Here is a 20226-nt window from a genome sequence, read left to right on the forward strand (position 1 = left end):
AAAACTTTATGTTTTTTGTTTGCTTTGCTGAAGATCAGTTGTCTGTAAGAATTTGGCTTTATGTCGGAGTTATCTATTGTGTTCCATTCATCTATGTACCTATTTTTATACCAGTACCATGTTGTTTTGGTGACTGTGGCCTCATAGTATAGTTTGAATTCAGGTGACGTGATGCCTCCAGATTTTTTATTTTTAATTTTGCTTTGGCTATGTGGGCCCTTTTTATTGTTCCATATGAAATGAATTGAATTTGTAGGTTGTTCTTGTCAGTATGGTCATTTTTACAATACTGGTTCTACCCATCCATGAGCATGGGAGGTATTTCCATTTGTTTGTTTCATCTATGATTTCTTTCAGCAGTGTTTTGTAGTTTTCCTTGTAGAGGTCTTTAAACTTCTTAGTTAGGCAAATTCCTAAAGATTTTATATTTTTTTTGCAGCTATTGTAAAAGGGGTTAAGATTTTAATTTAATTCTCAACCTGGTAGTTGTTGGTGTATAGCAGTGCTACTGATTTGTGTAAATTGATTTTGTATCCTGAAATTTTGCTGAATTTATTTTTCAGGCCTAGGAGTTTTTTGGGTGAATCTGTAGGGTTTTCTACGTATACAGTCACATCACTGGCAAACAGTAACAGTCTGACTTCCTCTTTATGGATAGGGACACCCTTTCTTTCTCTTGTCTGATGGCTCTGGCTAAGAATTCCACTACTATGTTGAATAGAATTGGTGAAAGTGGGCATCCTTGTCTTGTTTCACCTCTCAGGGAGAATGCGTTCAACCATTCTCGATTCAGTATAATTTTGGCTGTGCGTTTGTCATAGATGGCTTTTGTTACCTTTAGGTACGTCCCTTCTATGCTGATTTTACTGAGGTTTTTAATCATAAAGAGGTGCTGATTCTGTCAAATGCTTTTTCTGCATCTGTCAAGATGATCATGTGATTTTTGTTTTTAATTCTGTTTATGTGGTGAATCACGTTTATTGACTTGCCCATTTTAAACCAACTCTGCCTCCCTGTTATGAAACCTACTTGAAGATGGTGGCTTATTTTTTTTGATATGAGGTTTCGGTGAGGTAGTTTTTTTTTTTTTTTTTTGAGAATTTTTACATCTATGTTCATCAAGGATATTGGTCTGCAGTCTTCATTCTTTGTCATGTCCTTTTCTGGTTTTGGTATTAGGTTTATACTGGCTTCATAGAATGATTTAGGGAGGATTTTCTCTTTATCTTTTGGAGTAGTGCCAATAGTATTGGTACCAATTCTTCTTTGAATGTCTAATAGAATTCAGCTGTAAATCCGTCTGATTCTAGACTTTTTTTTTGGTAATTTTTTATTACCATTTCAACATCACTGCTTGTTATTGGTCTGCTCCGAGTTTACATTTTCCCTCGTTTAATCTAGGAAGGTAGTATATTTTCAGGAATTTATCCATCTATCGTAGGTTTTCTAGTTTGTGTGCATAAAGCTGTTCTTAGTAGCCTTAACTAATTTTTTGTATTTCTTTAGTATCAGTTGTAATAGCTCCCGTTTCACTTCAAATCGAGCTTATTTGGATCTTCTCTCTTCTTTTCTTGGTTTATCTTGCTAATGGGCGATCAATTTTCTTTACCTTTTTAAAGAGCCAACATTTTGTTTTATTTACTCTTTGGGTTTTTTTGTTTGTGTGTTTCAATTTCATTTAGTTCTGCTCTGATTTTTCTTATTCATTGTCTTCTGCATTGTTCTTGTTTCTTTAGTTCTTTGAAGAGTGACCTTAGATTGTCTACTTGTGCTCTTTTAGACATTTTGATGTTGGGATTTAATGCTATTCACTTTCCTTTTAGCACTGATTTTGCTCTATTACAGAGGTTTTCATAGGTTAGGTTGTGTCACTATTATTGTTCATTTCAAAGAATTTTTAAATTTTCATGTTGATTTCATTGTTGATACAATAATCATTCAGGAGCAGGTTATTTAATTTCCATATATATTCCTGGTTTTCAGGGTTTCTTTTGGAGTTGATTTCCAATTTTATTCCACTGTAGACTGAGAGAGTACTTGATATAGCTTGATTTTCTTAAATTTGAGACTTGTTTGTGGCCTATCATATAATCTAACTTAAAGAATGTTCCCTTTGTTGATGAACAGAATGTGTATTCTGTAGATTTGGGGTAGAATGTTCTGTGAATATATGTTAAGTTTATTTGTTCTAGGGTATAGCTGAAATCCATTTTTTTTGTTGTTGAATTTCTGTCTTGATTACCTGACTAGTGCTGTCAGTGGGGCATTGAAATCTCCCACTTTATTGTGTTGCCATCTATCTTGTTTCTTATGTCTAGAAGTAAGAGTTTATAAATTTGGAAACTCTAGAGTTAGGTGAGTATATAATTAGGATTGTAATATTTTCCTGTTGGACTAGTCATTTTATCATTATATAATGTCTTGCTTTGCCTTTTCTAACTGTTGTTGCTTTAAAGTCTGTTTTGTCTGATATAAGAGTAACTATTCCTGCCTGCTTTTCTTGTCTATTTGCATGGAATAATTATTTCCACTTCTTTACCTTCAGTTTTATGTGAGTTCTTATGTGTTAGGTTAGTCTCTTGAAGATGACAAATACTTGGTTGATGAATTCTTATCCATTCTGCCATTGTGTATCTTTTAAGTGGAGCATTTAGGCCATTTACATTGAATGTTAGTATTGAGATGTGAAATACTATTCTATAGATTGTGCTAGTTATTGCCATAATACCTTGGGTTTTTTATTGTCTTGTTATTTTATAGGCCCTGTGAGATTTATGCTTTAAGGAAGTTCTATTTTGGTGTATTTCCAGGTTTTGTTTCAATATTTAGAACTCCTTTTAGCATTTTTTTTAGTGCTGGCTTGTAGGTGGTGAATTCTCTCAGCATTTGTTTGTCTGAAGAAGACTGTATCTTTCCTTCATTTATGAAGCTTAGTTGTTCTGGGTAGAAAATTCTTGGCTAATGATTGTTTTATTTAAGGAGGCTGAAGATGGAACCCCAAGCTCTTCTATCTTGAAGGGTTTCTGCTGATAAATCTGCTGTTAATCTGATAGGCTTTCCTTTTAGGTTACCTGATGCATTTGCCTCACAGGTCTTAAGATTGTTTCCTTCATATTGACTTTAGATAATCTGATGAATATGTGCCTAAGTGATGATCCTTTTGTGATGAATTTCCCAGGTGTTCTTTGAGTTTCTTGTATTTGGATGTCTAGATGCCTAGCAAGGCCAGGACATTTTTCCTTGGTTATTCCCTCAAATATGTTTTTGAAATATTTAGATTTCTCTTCTTCCTCAGGAACACATTTATTCTTAGGTTTGGTTGTTCAAAATAATCCCAAACTTCTTTGATGCTTTGCACATTATTTTGATTCTTTTTTCATTGTCTTTGTTTGATTGGGTTAATTTGAAAGCCTTGTCTTTGAGCTCTTAGTTCTTTCTTCCACTTTTTTGGTTCTATTGCTGAAACTTTTCAGGTTTTTTTTTTTCGCATTTCTCTAAGTGTATCGTTCATTTCCAGAAGTTGTGATTGTTTTTTACTTATGCTATTTCTGTGCAGATTTTTTTTTGTTTACATCTTGTATTATTTTTTAAATTTCTCTAAGCTGACTTTCACCTTTCTCTGGTGCCTCCTTGAGTTGCTTAATAATCAACCTTCTGAATTTTTTTTGGCGATTTAGAGATTTCTTTTTAATTTTGATCCATTTCTCGTGAACTAGTGGGCTTTTGGGGGGTGAAGAACCTTGCTTTGTTATATACCAGAATTGTTTTTCTGTGTTTTTTTTTTCTCCCACTTGGATAGACTATGTCAGAGGAAAGGTCTAAGTCTCAAGGGCTGCTGTTCAGGTTCTTTGGTCTCACAGGTTGTTCCCTTGATGTGGTGCTCTCCCCCTTGCCCTAGGGATGGGGCTTTCTCACAGCTGGACTGCAGTTATTGTTACTGCTTCTCTGGGTCTAGCCACCCTATGGAGTTATCGGGCTCTGAGCTGGTACTAGGGAGTGTCTGCAAAGAGTCCTGTGATGTGATCCATCTTCAGGTTTCTCAGCTGTGGATACCAACACCTGCTCCAGTGGAGGTAGCAGGGAGTGAAGTCAACTCTGTGAGGGTCCTTTTTTGTTTTTTTTTGGGTGCACTGGTTTTCTTAAATGCTGGTTGTTGTAGCAGTGAAGTTGTCAAGTGGACAGATTCAGGACCTCTGGTTCTCCAGGATATTAGCTGTTGTTTTTTTTTTTCTTAGAGTGGTATTTTTATTTTATAAAAATAATGTTACTGTAATGTCTTCAGTTGTTTGGCCACCAGCCAGGAGGTGGTTCTTTCAAGAGAGCATCAGCTGTGGTAGTATAGAGGGGATACAAATTTCCCTAAGGTCATCCGCATAAGTATTCGAGTTTCTCAGGCAATGGGCTACCAATTGGCTGTAGAGCTCCCAAGAGATTATGTCTTTGTCTTCAGCTACCAGGGTGGGGAAATAAGGACCATCAGGTGAGGGCAGGGTTTGGAGTGTCTGAGCTCGGACTCTCGTTGGGCAGGGCTTGATGCAATCACTGTGGGGGATGGGGGTGTGGTTCTCAAGCCAATAGAGTTACGTTGCCAGGGGGATTATGGCTGCCTGTGCTGCATCATACAGATCACCAAGGAAGTGGGGGAAAGCCTGCAGTGACAAACCTCACCCAGCTCCCACGCATCCAGCAAGGCCAGTCTCACTCCCACTGTGCCCTACCAACAGCATCGAGTTCATATCCAGGCAGCCAGCAAGCAGGGCGGAGATCTTGCCCCAAGCTGCAAGCCTCCTTGCAGAGATAGCAAGGAGGGCTTTCAGACTTCACCATTTCCTGCTTGCCATGTCTTCTTTGCTGGTATCTGTACTCCCTTTTCACCCTCTACTTTCAGATTCTGCTCTGGACAATTCATGCTCATTTGAAATTATTACAAAGTTCAGCTGGAAGTTTTCTTCTCTCTGTGGTCCTTCCCCAATTTCACTGGCAGCCCTCCCCAAGTACCCCTGTGAGGTAAAGTCAGAAATGTCTTCCCTGGGGACCCAGAGTTCCTACAGGGCCCTTACCACTGCTTTTTTTACTTTTATATTTCACTTGGCTCTCTAGGTAAGGTTAAATCCTTTTCACAGGATCTGGATTTTCAGGTTCCCCATTGAGGATGTGTGTTCAGAAATGGGCTTTCTACTCTCACATTTTAAGCACTCAGTTTTTTGGCTGTCTCATTGAGTTTGCAGTGGCAACTCACTTCTTCCAAAGGGTTTGTTAATCCCTTCAGTTTTCCTGGTATGTTCTGTGGTAGTTCTTGGAGCAAAAGTTCATGACGTGAGTCTCCACAGGCTTTTCTGTCTATCAAGTGGGAGCTGCAAGTAAGTCCTGCCCTCTATCCACCATTTTTTTCTATATGTACAGATTCAATTTTAATAGTTTTTAAAATTTCTCTTTGTACAGATTTCTAGTTTTATTCCACTGTGATTCAAGGAGATACTTGATGTAATTTAATTTTCTTTGTGGTCTAAAATATGGTCTATTTTGGAGAATGTCCCACATACAGATAAGAGGGATGTATAGTCTGTAACTGTTGGGTAGAATGTTCTCTAAATATCTATTAATCAATTTGGTTTAGAGTGCCATTTAAGTTTATAGTTTTCTTCTTTATTTTCTACTTTGATCAGCTCCCTGGTGCTGTCAGTGGGATGTTTAAATCCCCCACTATTATTGTATTGTTTTATGAAATACATGGTTTCTTTTTTTATTATCTTTTTAATTTTTTTAACTTTTATTTTAAGTTCAGAGGTACATGTGCAGGTTTGTGGTATATGGAAAATTCATACAACAGGGGATTGTTTTACAGATTATTTTGTCACTCAGGTATTAAGCCTAGTATGCATTAATTATTTTTTCATGATCCCCTCCCTCCTTCCACCCTCTACCCCCCAGTAGTAGACCTCAGTGTGTTTTGTTCCCCTCTATGAGTCCATGTGTTCTCAACGAGACAGAAGGTTAACAAGGATATTGAGGACCTCAACTCAGCTCTGCAACAAGCAGACCTAATAGATATCTACAGAACTCTCCACCCCAAATCAACAGAATATACATTCTTCTCAGCACCTCACCGCACTTATTCCAAAATTGACCACATAGTTGGAAGTAAAGCACTCCTCAGCAAATGTAAAAGAACAGAAAATGTAACAAACTGTCTCTCAGACCACAGTGCAATCAAACTAGAACTCAGGATTAAGAAACTCACTCAAAACCACTCAAATACATAGAAACTGAACAACCTGCTCCTGAATGACTACTGGGTACATAACGAAATGAAGGCAGAAATAAAGATGTTCTTTGAAACCAACGAGAACAAGGACACAACATACCAGAATCTCTGGAACACATTAAAAGCAGTGTGTAGAGGGAAAATTTATAGCACTAAATGCCCACAAGAGAAAGCAGGAAAGATCTAAAATTGACACCCTAACATCGCAATTAAAAGAACTAGAGAAGCAAGACCAAGCACATTCAAAAGCTAGCAGAAGGCAAGAAATAACTAAAATCAGAGCAGAACTGAAGGAAATAGAGACATAAAAAACCCTTCAAAAAATCAATGTATCCAGGAGTTTTTTTTTTTGAAAAGATCAACAAAATTGATAGACTGCTAGCAAGACTAATAAAGAAGAAAAGAGAGAAGAATCAAATAGATGCAATAAAAAATGATAAAGGGGATATCACCACCGATCCCACAGAAATACAAACTACCATCAGAGAATACTATAAACACCTCTATGAAAATAAACTAGAAAATCTAGAAGAAATGGATAAATTCCTCGACACATACACCCTTCCAAGACTAAACCAGGAAGAAGTTGAATCTCTGAATAGACCAATAACAGGCCCTGAAATTTAGGCAATATTTAATAGCTTACCAACCAAAAAAAGTCTAGGACCAGATGGATGTCCATCCAAATTCTACCAGAGGTACAAGGAGGAGCTGGTACCATTCCTTCTGAAACTATTCCAATCAATAGAAAAAGAGGGAATCCTCCCTAAATCATTTTATGAGGCCAGCATCATCCTGATACCAAAGCCTGGCAGAGACACAACAAAAAAAGAGAATTTTAGACCAATATCCACGCAAAAGAAACAATTTTAGACCTTGAAGACAGGTTTTTTAATTAACCCAGTTAGACATAAATAAAATACAAAGAACTTTTAAAAATGAACAAAGACTTTAAGAAATACGAGGTTATGTAAAGTGTCCACAGCTACCAGACATAGCTATTCTTGAGTGACAAGAAGAAAAAGTAAAAAGTTTGGGTAACTTATTTGAGACAATAATAGAGGAAAACTTCTGTGGTTTTGCTAGATATTTAGGCACCCATGTATAAGAAGCTCAAAAACATCCTTGGAAATACATCACAAATAAACTTCAGCAAGGCATATAGTTATGAAACTATCTAAAGTCAATATGAAGGAAAAATTTTTTAAATCAGAACGAGAAAAACATCTAATCATTATAAAGGACATCCCATGAGACTAACAATAGACTTCTCAGCAGAGACCTTACAAGCTACAAGAGATCAGGGCCCTATTTTTATACATCTTAAAAAATAATGTCAGCCAAGAATTTTGTATATTACTAAACTAAGCTTCATTAAAAGAAGAGAAATAAAGTCCTTCCCAGACAAAAAAAAAAAAAAAAAAAAAAACCACTAAGGGAATATATCACCACTATACCAGCCCTACAAGAAATGATCAAAGGAGTTCTAAACATGAGAACTAAATGTCAAGACTCACCATCATAAAAACGTATGAAAATATTAAATTCACTGGTCTTATAAAACAATTACACAATTGAGACTACAAAGCAACTAGGAAACAATTAACATTATAATGGGAACAAAACCTCACACATCAGTATTAACCCTGAAAATAAATGAATGAAAGGCTCCGCTTAAAAGATGAAGATTGGCAGAATAGATTTTAAAAACAGGATCTAACAATGTATTTCTTACAAGAAACCCACTTAACTGGTGAAGACATTATAGACTCCAAATAAAGGGGTGGAAAGATATATTTCATATTACTGGAAACCAAAAGCAAGCAGGTGTAGCTATATTTATATCAGAAGCAACACTAATAGTACACACAACCTTGTGGGCACCTGTTATTTTTTGACTTTTTAATAACAACCATTTTGACTGGTGTGAGATGGTATCTTATTGTGGTTTTGATTTGCATTTCTTTAATAATCAGTGATTTTGCACTTTCTTTCATATGCTGGTTGGCCACATACATATGTTATCTTTTGAAAAGTGTCTGTTCATGTCCTTGACCACTTTTTTATGTTTTGGTTTTTTTTCTTGTACAGTTGTTTAGGTTTCTTTATATATATATATATATATATACACATATATATATGTATATTATACTTTAAGTTCTAGGGTACATGTGCACAATGTGCAGGTTTTTTACATATGTATACATGTGCCATGTTGGTGTGCTGCACCCATTAACTCGTCATTTACATTAGGTACATCTCCTAATGCTATCCCTCCCCGCTCCCCTAACCGCACAACAGGCCCCGGTGTGTGATGTTCCCCTTCCTGTGTCCAAGTGTTCTCATTGTTCAATTCCCACCTGTGAGTGAGAACATGTAGTGTTTGGTTTTTTGTCCTTGTGATAGTTTGCCGAGAATGATGGTTTCCAGCTTCATCCATGTCCCTACAAAGGACATGAACTCATCATTTTTTATGGCTGCATAGTATTCCATGGTGTATATGTGCCACATTTTCTTAATCCAGTCTATCATTGTTGGACATTTGGGTTGGTTCCAAGTCTTTGTTATTGTGAATAGTGCCACAATAAACATACGTGTGCATGTGTCTTTATAGCAGCATGATTTATAGTCCTTTGGGTATATACCCAGTAATGGGATGGCTGGGTCAAATGGTAATTCTAGTTCTAGATCCCTAAGGAATTTCCACACTGTCTTCCACAATGGTTGAACTAATTTGCAGTCCCACCAACAGTGTCAAAGTGTTCCTATTTCTCCACATCCTCTCCATCACCTGTTGTTTCCTGACTTTTTAATGATTGCCATTCTAACTGGTGTGAATGATATCTCATTGTGGTTTTGATTTGCATTTCTCTGATGGCCAGTGATGATGAGCATTTTTTCATGCATCTTTTGGCTGCATAAATGTCTTCTTTTGAGAAGTGTCTGTTCATATCTTTCGCCCACTTTTTGATGCGGTTGTTTGTCTTTTTCTTGTAAATTTGTTTGAGTTCATTGTAGATTCTGGATATTAGCCCTTTGTCAGATGGGTAGATTGCAAAAATTTTCTCTCATTCTGTAGGTTTCCTGTTCACTCTGATGGTAGTTTCTTTTGCTGTGCAGAAGCTCTTTAGTTTAATTATATCTCATTTGTCAATTTTGGCTTTTGTTGCCGTTGCTTTTGGTGTTTTAGACATGAAGTCCTTGCCCATGCCTATGTCCTGAATGGTATTGCCTAGCTTTTCTTCCAGGGTTTTTATGGTTTTACATCTAACATCTAAGTCTTTAATCCATCTTGAATTGATTTTTATATAAGGTGTAAGGAAGGGATCCAGTTTCAGCTTTCTATATATGGCTAGCCAGTTTTTCCAGCACCATTTGTTAAATAGGGAATCCCTTCCCCATTTCTTATTTTTGTCAAGTTTGTCAAAGTTCAGATAGTTGTAGATGTGTGGTGTTATTTCTGAGGCCTCTGTTCTGTTCCATTGATCTATATCTCTGTATATGTAAACAACATATACATGTTGTTTTGGTTACTGTAGCCTTGTAGTATAGTTTGAAGTCAGGTGGTATGATGCCTCCAGCTTTGTTCTTTTTGCTTAGGATTGACTTGGCAATGTGGGCTCTTTTTGCTTCCATATGAACTTTAAAGTACTTTTTTGCAGTTCTGTGAAGAAAGTAATTGGTGTCTTGATGGGGATGGCATTGAATGTATAAATTACCTTGGACAGTGTCGCCATTTTCACGATGTTGATGAGCTGTGCAAGTTAAACTCCCAGCCAATAGATGGCACTTGCAGGTGAAAGCCAGCTGTGGTGGTAACAGTAGAATTTATGCTTCATCTGTGTTAACTAGAAAAAGTACTCATATATCTCAGTCAATGGGTGGAGCCATGGAACTCCCAGATGTACCTCTCCCAAGTTCTACAACTTAGAAAAGTGGGGGAGGCAAAGCTGGGGAGGCATAAGTCAGACAAGGCCTTGTTCAGGCTGTCCAATGGTGGTTGTGAGAGGAAGTCTATCAGGGTTGAAAGTCAGTTCCCTGGCCCCTTAGGCAATGTTGCAGAAAGGAGTAGAACCACTTTTGCTGCTCAAAGGGGCCCACATGGGAAAGAGAGGATAGCTCAGGCTCCACAGCCCAGCAGGTGTTAGTAAGAGGCACCAAGCTACCACACCCTTGACCCAGTGGTCTACCACTAGAAGCAAGCTGAAACAGCCAGCTGGATTCGAAGCATTCTGTGCTCAGATTGCAAAATTGCCCCAGGCCACAATTCTCCCTTTCCCGAGAAAGAAATCATGGCTCTCAGGTCACAGTTCTAGTGGTCCAGGCCCACAGATAGGGAGTGCTCAATTCCTGCATCTACTGCAGCAGCTCACTGTCTGCTAACCTCCTAGTTCTCATTATGGGAGTTTATCTCCACTGTAAATTAGATCACAAACCTCAGTTGAGGGCCTCCTTCAACTTGTGACCAATATATGTGTTGGCTGTCAGATTTCTGTGAGATTTCCTATGAATTAGGGTCAGAAATGGTTTCCTTCTATTGGTGCAAATGTCTGGGAGTACACACAAAACATCCCTCAATGCCACTGTTTCTCACAGACTCTTCTCTGAAACGTTCTTGTATTGGTTCAAACCCTGACAGCACACCAACAGAGAACATGAGGCAGTGTGGAGCAACACTCTATTTTAATGAGTGCCTGGGTGCAGGTGGGCTAAGGCCTAAAATGTCATCAGCCCCAAGTGAGGATGGGGCAGGGATTTTATAGTCTCCTGTAAACAGGAAGTGTCCCAGTTTGACATAACTGCTATGTGGTAACCAGATGGCCTCTTTCTCGATCTTCAGGGGTATGTATCTTCTGGCCAGGGTAGGTGTCTTCTGGACAGGGCAGGTGTGTTCCAGCCAGGGTGGGTGTCTTCCAGCTGGCTCTCTTCCTGTTTCTGCTATCTTGCTGATGCACACTGCTGGCCCAAGTGGCCTTGTGCCTTGGGACTGGGCCTGAGAAGGGAACAGTTACTCATCCCTTCCAGCTTTCAGGCCCCAGGGAGAATCTTTCATTCCTGTCTATTTGGTTATAGAAAAAAGGAGAAAGGGGCAACTTTCTCAGTAACTACTTCAGACGTGATGTAGAGGGTGGAGTGGGCGCCTTGGAAAAAGAAAACCTTAATTTTGGGGGTATTCTTGAAAGACGGGTTGGTATCCATAGTGTCATAGCAGGATCATCGTCTGGATTGTCTGGTGGCTAACTGTAGTTTCAACAAGAGTTTTAATGGCTTTTATTATTAGTGGGATAACACAGAGGAGAAACAGGAGGAGCCCAATGATAAAGATTACTGTCCTTACCAGCACTTTAAATCCTCCTAAATTAGAGAACCACCCTCCTAGAGGGTTTACTAGGTCCCATCCTTTCCAGGTTTGAACTGGTACATGGGCTACTTTTCTGATGTTTGAGATGCCTTGGGTAATTTGGCTAATGAGGGGGGGGCTGTTATTGGACTGGATGGATGTTGCAAGTCTGAAACGGGGAATTACATGCATGATGAGAGTTTGTGTGATGATATTTACACCTTCTGAAATTGTTGGGAATGCTTCTACCCACCTGGAGAAAGTACAGACAAAGACTAGAAGATAGCGGAGCCATTTATCAGGTGGCATGTGAGTGAAGTCTACTTGCCAATCTTGCCTGGGTATTTGGCCCCAGGCTTGGTGGACAGGAAGAGGCAGTGGCCAGAAGGATCCCTGGGGTGACACTGAGTGGGAGATAGGGCAGGACTGGGTGATCTCTCAAACACAGCTGGAAAGGTGAGGACAAGTGAGAATAGAGCAGAGAAGTTGCAAGAGAGGTTTGTAACTGACATGGAAAGGGTTGTGGAGGCTTTGGAAGATAGAAATTGTTTGAGAGTGAGAAAGAATGAAGCACCCTTCCTTGATATACCATGGTCCTTGCTTCTGAGGAGTAAAGAGGAGAGAACAAGGATAGGGACAGAAACTCAACTTGCACAGGTTGTAGGGCTACTTGTTTGGCTACCTCATCTGCTAAAGCATTTCTGACTGATATAGGATTGTCTGGGGTTTGGTGGCCCCTGCAATGAATGATGGTAACTTTCTGCAGGAGTCTGGCAGCTTGAAGGAGTTTGCTGATGAGAAAGCCATTTATGACAGGAGTGATTTTTGGAGTTAGGAAACCCCATTCTTTCCAGATAGATGAGTGTGAGTGTACTATATGGAATGCATAACAAGAATCCAAATATATGTTAATTTGTTGTCCAGCTGCTAGAGTGGGAGCTCGAGTGAGAGCAATGAGTTCAGCTTTTTGGGAGGTGGTGCCTATGGGGAGTAGATTGGCTTCAAGAGTGTTGGGGGTGGGGGATGGGTGACACTATAGCATAGCCAGCATGTCAGTGCCCTTGGTGTAGGAAGGAACTGCTGTCCACAAACCAAGTAAAGGAAGCATCTGGAAGGGAGTGGTCTGTTATGTTTGGAAAGGATATAAGAAAGGTTTGAACAGTGCCCACGAAGAAGTGTGCAGGGTCTTGAGAGGTAGAAGCTTCAGGTAAGAGCATGGCCGGGTTTAGATGAGTTGGTTAACATGGTGATATGTGGAGTTTCTATGAATACAGCATATAGTTGGAGAAGCTGTGGGGCAGAGATAAGATGTAGTACACAGCGGTGAGCTAGCATGTCTTCGATGTTATGGGTTGAATAAACTGTTAGGTTGGCATGGAGAGATAGTTTTAGGCTTTCAAGTTTGAGGACAGCAGCTGCTGCCAATACTCAGAAACAGGCAGGCCATCTGAGAACTGTGGCTTCAAGCTATTTAGAGACATAGGCAACAATCTGGAGGGTGGGTCCTTTAGACTGGCTTAGAACACCTATTGCATCTCCACACTGTTCATTGGTATAGAGGAAGAAAGGTTTGGTAAGGTCTGGAAGAGTGAGGATTGGGGCTGAGATGAGAGCCTTTTGGAGTAGATGGAAAGGTTGGGTAATAGGCTGTGCAGGGTTTAAAGGCTCATGGAGAGGGTCTTTAGCAGCTTGGTATAACAATTTGGCAAGTAGAGTGAAGGAGGGAACCCAGAGCCTAAAATGACCCTCTAGTCCTAGAAAAGAGAGAATTTCTTGCTTAGTTTGCAGAGGTGGCAGGGACTGGAGGAGGGATATGCAGTCGGTTTTAAGCCCTTGGGTTTGCGGGGTAAGGGCTAGGCCTAGGTATGTAACTGAGGGAGTGCATATTAGTGCTTTTTTAGGGGAGAATCAATACCGCATCCTGCCAGGAAGTATAAAAGAGAGATAGTACAGGAGTTCCAGTATTTTGAGAGGGATTTGAGAGGGACTACACAGGAGCAGATCATCAACATATTGAATAAGAGTGGATGGTTTTAGGGATAAGGCACAGAAGTCATGAGCAAGGGCCTGTCCAAAAAGGTGGGGGCTGTCTCTGAAACTTTGAGGTACTATGCACCAAGTGAGCTGGTGTGAAAAGTGGGTGTTGGGGTCTTGCCACATAAAGGCAAAGAGGTCTTGAGAATCAGGATGTAAAGAAATTATGAAAAAGGCATCTTTTAGGTCTAGGACAGAAAAACGGGTAGTATTGTGGGAGTCCTGGAAAGTAAAGTGTATGGGTTAGGAACTACTGGATATACTGGGAGTACAGCTTGGTTAATGAGCCTGAGGTCCTAGACTAAGTGATGTTACATCTGGCTTTTTAAGAGGTAGAATTGGTGTGTTAAAATGGGAGTTTGTTGGGTGGAGTAGGTGACTGGCGAGGAGGTGAGAAATGATAGGCTTTAGGCCTATGAGAGCTGCTTGGGGGATTGGATACTGCTCCTGTGATAGGAAATGGGTGGGGTTTTAAAGGGGATGCAGACAGGGATGTGGTGTTTTGTTACTTAGGGTGTGGAAGTATCCCAACAGTGGGGTTAACTATGGATGGGGGACAAGGAAAGGTTGCATGTTTTAGGGTGGGAGGTTGAAGGAGTAGAAGAAAGCTAGAAGTACCAGAGGGGTCTGTGTGGATGCATTGGGTACTATGAGGAATGTGGAAATGGAGAGTAGTGTGGAGTTTTGAAAGGATGTCTCTGCCTAGGAGAGGAGTTGGGCATGAGGGCAGGGGTAAGAAAGTAAGTGAAGGAAAAGATGTAAAAGGAGCAGAAGAGTGGAGGGGTGGCTTGGGGTTTGGAGACTTGTCCATCAATTCCCACAACAGAGACTTGGGAGGACTGAGTCCTGAAAAATTAGGTAAAGCAGAGTAGATCACCTCAGTATTGATTAAAAAACATATTGGCCTACCTGCCACCATCAGGGTTACCCTTGGCTTGGATAAAGCGATGGTAGTTGCCGGGGTGTCTGCTCCAGGGCACCATCAATCTTCAGCAGCAAGGCTGATGAGATCCAAGTAGGAGGTTTTCAATAGTGATGGCAACTTTTTGTGGGAATCTGGCAGCTTAAAGAAGTTTGCTGATGAAAGCCATTGAATAAGAATAAGAGGGCCAGCTCAGGAAGGGATGGGGGGAGTTCTTGCAGTGGTCGCTCACAGTCTGACTTCCAGTGGGATCTTCCACAGAGGGGGCACAGCCTGGTGGGTTTACCTGGGTTTGGGCATTGTCTGGACCAGTCGCCTTCATTGCCACACTTGAAACAGGCACAAGGTGGAGGTGGATTGCCAGGAGGCTTCCATGTGGAGCTGCAGCCCCATGGGCCTGCAGGGCCTCTGATGGTGGAGGCAAGCATTTGAAACTGCCTGTTTTTGCCTTTTACTTTCCTCATCACGATTGTTAAAGACTTTGAAGGGTAAATTAAGAAAGTCTCATTGTGGGGTTTGAGGGCTGCCATCAAGCTTCTGAGGCTTGTGCCGAATACTGGGGGTGGATTGGGAGATGAACCGAAGGTTTAAGATAGTGGTTCCTTCTGGGCTGGTTGGGAGAGAGAAAAAGGGTTGGGTTTTCATCAGGACCTTGGATGATTTCTGAAAATTTTTCATAGTTTACCACATTATGGGCATGTTTTTTGAGTCCTGCGAGGAGACACACAATCATGTGGTCTTGATGGTGGCGTCCAGAGACCCCGTCTTGATAATTCCAGTGGGGTCCTATTTGGGAACTGCCTTTTCACCAGTAGGCTGGGCAGGAGCTTGGTGATGAATTGTATCAGCATGTGCCTGAGCTAGGGTCCAGATACGGTCTTGGTCTTCTGGAGTAAGGGTGGAAGAGAGGATAACATAGAGGTCACGGCAGGTTAGTTCATTAGACTGAGTAAGGTACTGAAACTCCCTAATATAAGAGGTAGGGTTTTCTGGAAATGAACCGAGTCTTTTGTTAATATGAGAGAGATCAGCGAGGGAGAAGGGAACATGAACTCTAACAATACCTTCAGATCCTGCAACTTCCTGAAGGGGGCACTCTAGCACTGGTGCTGGAGTAAGGGTGGGGCATGGGGCAAAGGTGGCCCCCGAGCGAGTATGGGCAGGAGAGAAGGAAGAAGCCAGAAGTGGTTGAGAGGGAGAGATAGGGGCTGGAAGGGGTGGACAGCAGTCAGCTGGATGGAACGAAGGAAAACAGGTAGGGTCGGGAGGAGAAAGACAATCTGGATAGTGAGAATGGAGGAGAAGGATTTGAACAGGTGAGCAAAAATTGCATAGGTCTGGTTGTAATCTGAGTGCAAAAAAAGCCTGGACATAAGGAATTTTTCCCCATTTTTCCAGTCATTAGCAATAATTGCTTAAGTCACTTAAAATTGTAAAGTTGAATGTTCCATTTGTGGACCATTTGGACCCATGATCTAATTCATACTGCAGCCAGCCTGTATTGCAAAAAAGACAAGGCACTTAGGGCGGATATATTGCCTGAGGCCTAAGGTTTGCAGATTTTTTATGAGGCAGACTACAGGGCTGTGTTTTGGAATGGAGGACCAGGAGTTTCCCATACTGGAGGGTCAGCTCAGGAGAATAAGGAAAAAGGAGACCATCCTGGAAAGCTGGAGGGAGAGTATAAAATGAGCAATCATCACTGCTGCCTTTTTCATTCCCGGAATAGGATCAAATGGCTTAGAGGTATCTCCCTAAGACCAGATGATCAGCGAGTGCCTGGCACACACCGAAGCCTTCTTGGACCAACGTTGGATTTTCAGACTGGAGAAACAAAGAGAGTCCATGTGGCTTTTTCTCTGTTAACCAGGCTCCTGGGGAAACTTACCAGTAGGTGAGATCAGTGACCGATGTGCATGCACAGAGGCAACTGGAGGCTGAGGAGCTTCCTTTGTCCGGCAGCTGTGGCCTGCTCTCTGGGGTGGAGGAGTAAGTCCATGGGGGATGCAGACCTGAGCTCCTCCCAGGTTTTGGCACCAGATGAAAGGTTCTTGCATTGGTTCAAATGCCGAGAGCACACCAACAGTCAACATGAGGCAGTGTGGAGCAACATGGTATTTTAATGAGCATCTGGGTGCAGGCGGGCTGAGGCCTAAGATGGCATCAGCCCCAAGTGAGGACAGAGCAGGGGTTTTATAGTCTCTAGTAAACAGGAAGTGTCCCAGTCTGATGTAACTGTTATGTGGTACCCGCATGGTCTCTTTCTTGATCTTCAGGGTTATGTGTCTACCGGCCAGGGTAGGTGTTTTCCGGCCAGGACAGGTGTTTTCCGGCCAGGACAGGTGTCTTCTGGCCAGGGTAGGTGTCTTCCAGCCAGCTCTCTTCCTGCTTCTGCTATCTTGCTGATGCATGCTGCTAACACAAGTGGCCTTGTGCCTTGGGACTGAGCCTGAGAAGGGAGGAGTTACTCATCCCTTCAAGCTTTTAGGCCCTGGGAAGAATCTTTCTTCCTCCACTCACCAAGTGAGATCCATTACTTGAAGGCAGAGTCAAGGAGCACCCCCATGGCCTGGATTGCCTGGTTCTCCAGTGAGAATGTGTATTGTGGAGACAGTCTCTCCCTGCTTTCATGCTCTGAAGACTTCCAGTTTTCTACCAGACCTGCCACTTTTAAAAAGAAAACTAAACACTGCATGTTCTCACTCATAAGTGGGAGTTGAAAAATGAGAACACATGGCATGGACACAGGGAGGGGAACATCACACACCAGGGCTTGTTGGGGGGTGGGGGGCTAGGGGAGGGATAACATTAGGAGAAATACCTAATGTATATGACAGTTTGATGGGTGCAACAAACCACCATGGCACATGTATACCTATGTAACAAACCTGCACATTCTGCACATGTATCCCAGAACTTAAAGTATAATAACAAATAATAAAAAAATAAAAAAGTATTTGAAGATTCTTTCACTCTTTCTATTGAGCTCCTGTTTTTGAACTTGGATAAAAGTTCACAGTGTGAATCTCTACACACTTTTTTTGCTCATTCCAACTGGCTGAGGCGTTCCAAAAAAGCGTCTTGTCTGCCAGCATGGAAAAACATTTTTAAGAAAGACAGCAAATAAGTAAATTATAAACTCATTATTTTTTCAATATGTCAATATTACCCCTGGAAGGTAAAGAGATAAAAATACAGGAAACATCTAGGAATACTTGGTGGAGAGAAACCAATGATAAATTTCCTGATGCAATGATGTGATCTCTTTCTAGGTTAATGGTGGCTATTCCCAATAGGTTCTGATGAGACTCCTCAGCTTTGAGAGGTAACTCAAAATTACCTAAAGAATTGATGAAAAGCAAACACTTTCTGTTGTTCCAATTTGAAACCGTTTAGAGGGAGCTATAATGTGAAGGGAGTCTGGAGGACCCTTTGTTTGATATAGATATGCAAACTCAATTACTTGAAATGGAATGCCACAAATGAATGTCTTTATACAGACAGGGGGCTTCCAGGTCCATTCAGCCTTGAGGATCCACAAATTAAAAGTTGATGAGGAAGGAATGGGTGGGATATTTTGGTCCCTCCTGAGTGTACTGCTGCTTCCATTTTACTCTCAGAGCTCAGCATGACCATTATTATTATATCTCAACAGGCCACCAAAAGGGCAGGCCACTCATCAGTTCACCCTCAGTCTCTTGCACAGTGCCTGCCATGTAGAAATTGCCTCATCAATTACGTGTTGAGGTGTTGAGTGAACAAATAGAATAAATGAATTTCAAGGAATAATGCAGTGTTGGATGGTGTAGACCCTGTGCTGGTATTTGATATGGAAAACAGTTTATTCACCAGGGATTGGGGACTGGATGAGCCATTGGTTGAAGTTCACAAGGAACTTTAAGATCATAGTGAGTCTGGGCTGAGTCTGGAACTCAAGGCCTGAGAGCATCTTCCTAAGTTATGACTGAAAGATGCTCATCTGGGATTTTGGTAAGACTCTTACACTGTATCCTGAAAATTCCAAAGCCCTCAATGAGGCAATAAGAGTGGATGAGAAGGTTGGGACTATTAGAGAAGCACTGGGCTTTATTGGTGATTCGTTGTGACAGAAAGAGGCCCTGGTCAGGAGGAGGAAAACATCCCATGCTCATTTATTGCAACTTGAAGCAATTTTATGACGAGGCCTTGGGGTTCAACAGGACAAGAGGCCACAGGAATTTTACCCACTGGGAATAATGGTTACTTTGGAACATCACTTGGGGGTCCAAACTTCATTAGAGCTGAGAGAGTTGAAGCAAACGGACTCTTGCCATTCAGATCTCAATTAAGATTCTTAATTCGTAACTCTTTGAAACTGTGCTTTCTCCTCTCACCAATACTATTTTTAACTGAGTATTTTTGTTTGTTTTAAAACAGCATTAGAGAAGAAATTAGCAGAATAAAAGGAAGAGTGAAGTAAAGGCCTTTGAAAACCTGGATTAAAGAAATGATTATCTAGGAAAATACAAGTCACCAAACCAAACACTTAAGAGTTAAAAATTCTCAGTAGATAAATTTCCAGGGAAGAATTTGTGGGATTTATCAGAGATCTACCCTACCATATCCTATCTATCCTATCCACCAACATACCCTGCCCCCTTCAGGGTTTTAGCACTTCCCAAACTGGAATGTGTTTCTCTGTCATCACCTCTGCTGAAAACTGAGCTTCCTCCAGAGAGAAGAAAGGATTTTGAGTAATGAGAGAGGGGCAAGCTACAAGATCAACTCATTACCTTTAACCTGCACACTGCTGCAGGTGAGTCATGTAATGGTCTCACTGACCAAAGGCAGGTGTTAGGGTGTCCCCCAACCAGGAAGATGTTAGCCCAGGACCTAATGCTATCTCTTGCTTAGGTAAATTTCTTCAGCCATCTATGTCAAGGCCCAAGTGGTTTGCATTCTGAAAACCACAATCCTAGTTTACTCACCATCAATTGGCTAAATAAGAACTAATGTTTTGACTAATACCTTCTAGCAGGGTGAATGGCCAAGGCTCTGCAGGCCTGATAGGGAGTTTCCTATCAAACAATGCTTTACTGGTACCGAGAGTGTTAGATTTGCATGAGACCTTTGGAGAACGTATAGTATAATACTGTCTTCCCACAACCCTAGTTCTCTCATTTACAAGTGGGGAAGCCAAGACTTCAGGGAGTAAAGTGAAATGCCTGAGGTGAAAAGGTATGAAAGTGGAAGCCTCAGGACTCAAACTGAGACTCCTCATCTCTATTCTACTGTTTTTCCAAGCCACAGCTTCTGAAGCTAATAGTCTAGGTCTACTGGTCAGTTCTTACAGTATAGTGAGAACAGAGTGGGGATTAGGACCCCTGCCTTGAAAGCAATGGGAAAGTGGTGCTAAGAATATATGAGATGTATGGGCTGGCTGCAGCCTTTGCTGTAAAAAGACCTTTGTGCTGCTGCCATCTCTTGTCTGACCCCAGGTTCCTTTAACTGAATAGGTGGTGGAAAAACTCACATCATGGCCTGATTCATCTTGAAGAAAAGTTTCATTTGTTCTATAAATAGTTTTAATGATTTTGAAAATGAGTGCCTGTGCAGTTGACCACAGTCCTCACCACTCCTAATGTCTTATACCAGGTCAACTCAAAGAGCAAAGAATGCAAATGT

The 20226-nt window shown here is 41.2% G+C and overlaps 1 pseudogene; it reads right to left on the bottom strand.

Moving 5' to 3' along the window:
* Window positions 1-14564: 14564 nt before the first annotated feature.
* Window positions 14565-16973, bottom strand: LOC129024130 (transcription factor NF-E4-like; annotated as a pseudogene).
* Window positions 16974-20226: the final 3253 nt, after the last annotated feature.

The sequence above is a fragment of the Pongo pygmaeus genome, chromosome X (assembly GCF_028885625.2).
Source record: "Pongo pygmaeus isolate AG05252 chromosome X, NHGRI_mPonPyg2-v2.0_pri, whole genome shotgun sequence".
In the NCBI taxonomy this organism is placed as follows: domain Eukaryota; kingdom Metazoa; phylum Chordata; class Mammalia; order Primates; family Hominidae; genus Pongo; species Pongo pygmaeus.